We start from the raw sequence: 7,094 nt of genomic DNA, 5'->3' as shown, positions 1-7,094 counted from the left end.
GATGTCGCAACCCCACCTGCCCACCGTTCTCCCCGACACCTGTCACTGACCAAGATGACTGGCACATGCAAGAAACACATGGGCCCCTGCAAAATCTCTCGATTCATTTTACTGTTTCTTGGTGACTTATATTATCTCCCTTTTCTCTACCCTTATTAGTTTCCTACAAACCACTCCAAGTTAGCAGCTTAAAACCACACATGGCTGGGTGTGGTGGCTCACACCTGTGATCCCAGCACTTTGGGAGGCCAAGGCAGGCAGATCACGAGGTCAGGAGTTGGAGGCCAGCCTGGCCAATATGGTGAAACCCTGTCTGTACTAAAAATACAAAAATTAGCCAGGTGTGGTGGCAGGCTCCTGTAGTCCCAGTTACTCGGGAGGCTGAGGCAGAAGAATCGCTTGAACCCGGGAGGCAGAGGTTGCAGTGAGCCAAGATCACACCACTGCACTCCAGCCTGGGTGACAGAGCAAGACTCCATCTCAAAAAAACAACAACAAAAACATGTACTATCCTACAGCTCTGGAGGCTCTGGAGGCTGGAAGCTCAAAAATCAGCCTCACTGGGCTAAAATTAAGGTGTTGGCAGCTCTGGTTCCTTCCAGAGGCTTTAAGGGTGAATTGTTCCTTTGCCTTTCCAGCTTCCAGAGGCTGCCCACGTTCCTTGGCTCATGGCCCCTTCATCCATCTTTAAAGGCAGCAGCAAAAACCCAAGTTTTCTCCACCTTCTCTCCCTCCTTCCATCATCACATCACCTTTTCTGACTTGGACGCACCCAAGTCCCCCCCATAAAGTCCCTGTGATTACAGAGCTTCCATCTCTGGGCCCCACCTTTCTGGCCTGGGATGGAGTGTGTTGACTTTGATCACCAGCCATTCTATCCTCCTCCAAGGCAACTTATGACTGCCTTGAGGAAGCTGGATGTCAAGTCTCCCCAGGTTTCACATACCGAAGTCCTGACCTCAAGTACCTTAGAATGAAACTGTATTTGGACATGGGGTCATTGCAGATGTAATTAGTTGAGATGAGATCATTAGGGTGGGCTTTAATTCAACATGCTGGTGTGCTTATAAAAAGGGGAAACCTAGACATGGACACGTACACAGGGAGAATACCCTGTGAAGACAAAGGCAGGAATCAGAGCAATGCGTCTATAAGCCAAGGAGCACCAAAGATGGCCAGCAACCCAGCAGAAGCTGGGAAAAGGCCTGGAGGAGATTCTCCTTCACAGCCTCAGGAAAACCAACCCAGCTGACACTTTGGTCTTGTACTTCCAGCCTCCAGAATGATGAGACAAAAAAATGTCTGTTTTGTTGTTGTTGTTGTTGTTAATGGAGTCTCACTCTGTCACCAGGCTGGAGTGCAGTGGCACAATCTCGACTCACTGCAACCTCTGCCTCCCAGGTTCAAGCGATTCTCCTGCCTCAGCCTCTGAGTAGCTGGGACTACAGGCATGTGCCACCATACGCAGCTAATTTTTTTGTATTTTTAGTAGAGCTGGGGTTTCACCATATTGGCCAGGATGGTCTCAATCTCTTGACCTCGTGATCCGCCCACCTTGGCCTCCCAAAGTGCTGGGATTACAGGTGTGAGCCACTGCGCCAGGCCAAATGTCTGTTGTTTAAGCCACCCAGTCTGTTATGGCAGCTCTAGGGAGGTGATATGCTGGGAAAGCTACCATCATATTTTCTGATCCCTTGCAAGGACTCTAGAAGAGTAGGCCCCCAACTCAACTCAATGCCCTTGCGTGGGGTTTGGACGGCGGATGTGAGTGGAAGCAGGCAGCTGTGTTGCTGCTTCCTGGCTGGTGCTCTTGGGTGGCCCAGCTGCAGCAGCACTGGGGGTTCCTACAACAGTATCAAGAGGCTTTGTTTTGTGAGTGTCATGAGGCAGTTCCCATGGCTACAGGCAGGCTGCTCCTAGACCCCTGGATCCAGTCTGTAACGTGTGTGTGTGTGTGTGTGTGTGTGTGTGTGTGTGTGTGTGTAGAGATGGGGTCTCACTATGTTGATCAGGCTGGTCTCAAACTCCTGGGCTCAAGTGATCCTCCTATCCTCCCACCTAGGCCTCCCAAAGTGCTGGGATTACAGACATGAGCCACTGTGCCAGCCTGTCACACTTTTTTTTTTTTTTTTGAGACGGAGTCTCGCTCTCTCGCCAGGCTGGAGTGCAGTGGCATGATCTTGGCTCACTGCAACCTCTGCCTCCAGGGTTCAAGTGATTCTCCTACCTCAGCCTCCTGAGTAGCAGGGACTACAGGCGTGCACCACCACGCCCAGATAATTTTTGTATTTTTAGTAGAGACAGGGTTTCACCAAGTTGGCCAGGATGATCTCAATCTCTTGACCTCGTGATCTGCCCACCTCGGCCTCCCAAAGTGCTGGGATTACAGGTGTGAACCACTGCGCCCAGCCCTGTCACACATTCTTGAGCCAGTGGCTACTACCCCAGCTACTGGTTCCTGATTTTCCTGACAGCAGCAGTGAGTGCAGCTCCCGGCAGCCCACTGGGATGTGATTTTGGGAGCTGCTGTGGAGGCTCAGCCTTCTGAGGGATTCTGAAAGCACCTAATAGCCTGCATTAAATTCTATTCTGCTCAACTTAGCCAGAAGGACGGCCTTTTCTGCAGGTGGACACTGGCAACCTCACGTTTAGAAACAGATGCTGCTTTCCTCGTAGACACCATCCACTCTTACACCACCCTCACTCTCACTGAGCTGTTTTCTATTGCACTCACTGGTATTTAAATGTGCTGTGTTTACTTGTTTGTTTGTGTACTTATTGCCTGAATTGTGACCTCCATGGAAACATCGACCTTGTCACTGGGCCTCTCTTCCGACATCCTCATGCCTAGAACAGTGCTTGGTGCAGTGGCCGCTTTGGGGTATTTATGGAAGAAGAGAGAGAGAAAAGGAATTTCTAAGTTTGGTTTCTCCTTGAAGAAGCTTCCAAAGGCGTTTCTAGAACACTTAAAATATGTGAAAATAAGGGCTACCTGGGTTATATGTTAAATGAATTATGCTAAAGAAGACTCAGCAGTTGCTAACTTTTCTCCTCTGCTCTTAAATATCCCATTCTGCTGTTTCAAATTAGAAACTCAGAGTTCCAAAACAGTGAGATCGTTTACTTCTTTTTCTAAAAAAAAAAAAGTCATTGGAATAACGGAAGTACTTTAAGAATCTATGGGGCAAGAATAGAAGCTAGTCATCGTTGTCTGTATAAACCAAAAATAAAATTCTAATGCCCCTCAGCTATCTGAATGGACCCCCCCTCTCGGCCAAGGGCATTCCAGAGTTAATCTGAAAATCTAGTTCAGGCCAGGATGGGAAGTGGAGGTCAGACATGCCTCATCACCCCAACATCAACACAGACCTTAAGTCTGATAAGAAACATGTACAGTCTCTTGTTTCTGAAGATGAAACCTTGGTCTTCTCCACAACCTTTCATCCTAACTCAGACATTCCTTTCTATTGATAGTAACTCTTTCAACCAATTGCCAGTTGGAAAATGTTTACATGTGCTTATGAGCTGGAAGTCACCCTGCCCCCGCCACCAACTTCAGGTTGTCCCACCCTTTCAGACAGGACCAACGTACATCTCGCAAATATTGATTGATGTCTCATGTCTCCCTGCAATGCATGGAAGCAGGCTGTGCCTGACCACCTTGAGCACATGTCCTCAGGACCTCCTGAGGCTGTGTCATGGGTGCATCCTTAACCCTGGCAAAATAAAACTTTCTAAATAGATTGAGACATGTCCCCGATACTTTGGGGTTCACATCTGTCACTGAGATGGTAACTGTGGTCATTTGAATACCCCTCACATTATCCTCATCTCCTCATAGCAGCCCTATTCATCTGGCAAATTGAGGAGGATCACTTGGAACATTACGTTTTTATTAAAAATATGATTTTGGTTTTCTAAAAGACGCTCTGGGCTGCTCCAGACCAGGGTCTGCAGGGCCCACCTGTTTCTGCAAATGAGGTTTCATTGGCATTCAGCGAGGTCCATTTATTTACATATTGCCTGGGCTCGTTTCTAGAGCTGAGTTGTTGCGTCAGGGACCACATGGCCTTCAGAGCCTAAAATATTTACTCTCTGGCCCCTTAAGAAAATGTTTGTCAGCTCCTACTCTAAACCAAACAAACCCCTGGCCACATGGCTTCTGGCGCTGCCTAAGGTCTTTGCTGTGCCCTTTGCGGACACGGACATGCCAGGGATGAACTGAGCTCGGAGCCGGCCAGTTTCAGGCTCCTTCCTGGAGCGATAGGAACCTGTAATTCTCAGCCCATGTGACCAGTACTGGACAATGAAATGCAAGCGGAACTGACCTGCGCCTCCAGGCTGAGGCAGTGAAACTCCCCGGAGCCTTTCCCCAGTCTCACTCTTCTCCCCCATGGCAACCAGCAAACTTCCAGAGAGCAGAGGCAGGACCCCTGCATGGGGTAGAGCACAGACTCCGCCACTGCCTACCTGTGATAGGCTTGCAGTGAGCAAGAAATCAGCTGTTGCATATTATGGCACTGAGATTTTAGGGTTGTTTGTTACAGCACAATAAGCCTAGGATGGTGGTCTTTTTGCTGTCATAATTAATTTGCATTTCTCAGAGTTTAAAAGGGTGCACTGCCCGCCCCCCCCCCCCCAGCTCTCAGGTGGGCATTTTTGAACTTAACTAGATAACGAAACACAGCTAAGATCAGTTCTTTTCTCCAGCAAAGATGGCAACGCTTTAATACCTCTGAGCATATTAAAGATTCTCCAAGACTCTAGCCTCTGCTGCAAAAATGCATACAAATACCTACTACTACTGCTGCTGTGATGATAATGATGACGGCAATAGTGAGAATATTTTAAATATGCCAGGAACTGTGGCAACTGCTCTCCAAATATTATCTTATTTAATCTGATCATTGCCCTATGAGGTAGGGAGTATTCTGATTCCCATTTTATAAATAAGGAACCCGAGGCTTAGAGAGCATCAGTGACTTGTTCAAGGTCACCCACAGCTGTCAAGTGATAGAACTTGGATAAAAATCCAGACTCCTTTAATGGAGTATGGAGGGAGGTCAGAAAACATAGGAAGTAAGGGATTGTGATTGACAATGCGTCCTTGCAAAGGGACAGGTTGAGAGACACAACGGCAGCTGTCTGAGGTGTGCCATTCACCAGCTTCAGAAGAGAAGGGGCAGGCTACTTCCAGCTATCCAGCCCTATCCAGCCAAGGAAGCTCGGGGACATGTTAGTTCTTGCCTTCATTTCCATCAGCAACCTCAAAGCCACCCCTTGAGATGATGAAAATAACATTGTTTGATAAAGAGTTGATATTCTGAATCTTATGAAAATGTGGATTAAAGCATCTTACTGATTTATTTAATCTGAAACAAAACAGCTGTTAAAGTGAACTAAATGTGGTCTGAGAAGGACTCCGTACTTCTTTTTTTTCTTTAGATGGAGACTTGCTCTGTTGCCCAGACTGGAATCTAATGGCACAATCTCGGCTCACTGCAGCCCCCACCTCCCAGGTTCCAGTGATTCTACTGCCTCAGCCTCCCGGGTAGCTGGGATTACAGGCACACACCACCACGCCCAGCTAATTTTTGTATTTGTAGTAGAGACAGGGTTTCACAAGTTGGCCAAGCTGGTCTCGAACTCCTGACCTCAGGTGATCCACCCGCCTTGGCCTCCCAAAGTGCTAGGATTACAGGCGTGAGCCACTGTGCCCAGCCAGGACTCCATACTTCTATATTTGAGTCCTTGTGGATGAACTGCCACCTAGTTTAATAGGTAGACAAGATTGAAAACCTAACTTAGGAGTATGCGCCTGTAACAATAGCTGAGTCTTGGCCAAGCCCAGCAGCCGTACTTCAACCACTCATATGCTGCTGAGTCTTTAAGCTGTGTTCAAATAAGGCAAACGCCATACTGCAACCAATCCAGCTGTCCTGTACCTCACTTCCAATTTCTGTACATCATTTCCCTTTCTTTGTCTATAAATCCTCTTCCACCATGTGGCTGCATGGTCGTCTCTGCTGTGACTCTGGGGGCTGCCCGATTTGCGAATCGTTCATTGCTCAATTAAACTGCTTTAAATTTAATTCAGCTGAAAATTTTCTTTTATCAAAGCTAAGTAAGAATTTGCCAACATGATACGTAAACTTAATCATTTCTTCCAACCAGATTGCATCCCCGAGTCTCTCCTTCTGGGAAATTTCAGAACCTACACTGCCGCCCAGCTCTCTGCCTTCCTACAACTCAGCCCACCCATGACCGCACCTCATTCACAGGCCAAGTGTCAGGGACAGGGCAGGGGTAAGTGGGGGGTTCATCCCCCTGATAATAAGAAACCCAATGCTCTTCCTACTTTCTTGGTAGAAATCGCCTCTCTGGGACGTCATGACAGCCGCCTTTCCTATGGCATACAATCATTTCTCGTATTTTAGTGGCTTTGGTTTGCTTTTGAATGTGTGGTGGGAAGTTCCATGAAATTTATTAAATAACCAGGATATCCTGTTACTTCATCAAGGCCTCTATAGAAAACCATTGCCCTGGGAGAAGGGATGAAGGCACCTGAGACATCTTCTCATATGAATCGTGTTGGCAATGTCTCCCCTGCCCTGAGACAGCAAGACTGAGAATCAGGAGAGGTGGTTCTCATTATCCCTGAAAGCATTTTAGCTTGGATGTGACCACTTTCAGGACTGTAGCTGTAGGCACCCTAGTTCGTGTTTTGTGATTATCAAAATACCTTCCGAATCCTGAACAGATCATGACATCCTTAAGCCCACTATTGTGAAGCCACATGGAGGTGGTGTCAGGTACAGAGCAGAGAACATTCGAGAGGCACTAGGTTGTCTGGGGGACCTCTGGGCTCCAGGAAGGTCCACATCTGCAGGGAGAAAGTCCCACGGTTGATTCTGGAAATCCAAACTCTTATGAGAGTCAACCGCCAGCTTCCACTTCGCTATAATTACCCAGGCGAAGTGAGTGAACAATCTGAGCCTCCCCATAAAACTAGCCCTCTAATTGTTGTGGTTTAACAGCCTCAGACCTCAGGCTGGGTGGAGAGGAGGGCAGGCCTCGCAGAAGCCAGACACAGC

This window comes from Hylobates moloch, unplaced genomic scaffold (genome assembly GCF_009828535.3).
Source record: "Hylobates moloch isolate HMO894 unplaced genomic scaffold, HMol_V3 SCAFFOLD_14, whole genome shotgun sequence".
Lineage (NCBI taxonomy): Eukaryota > Metazoa > Chordata > Mammalia > Primates > Hylobatidae > Hylobates > Hylobates moloch.
This window is presented reverse-complemented; position numbering follows the sequence as displayed.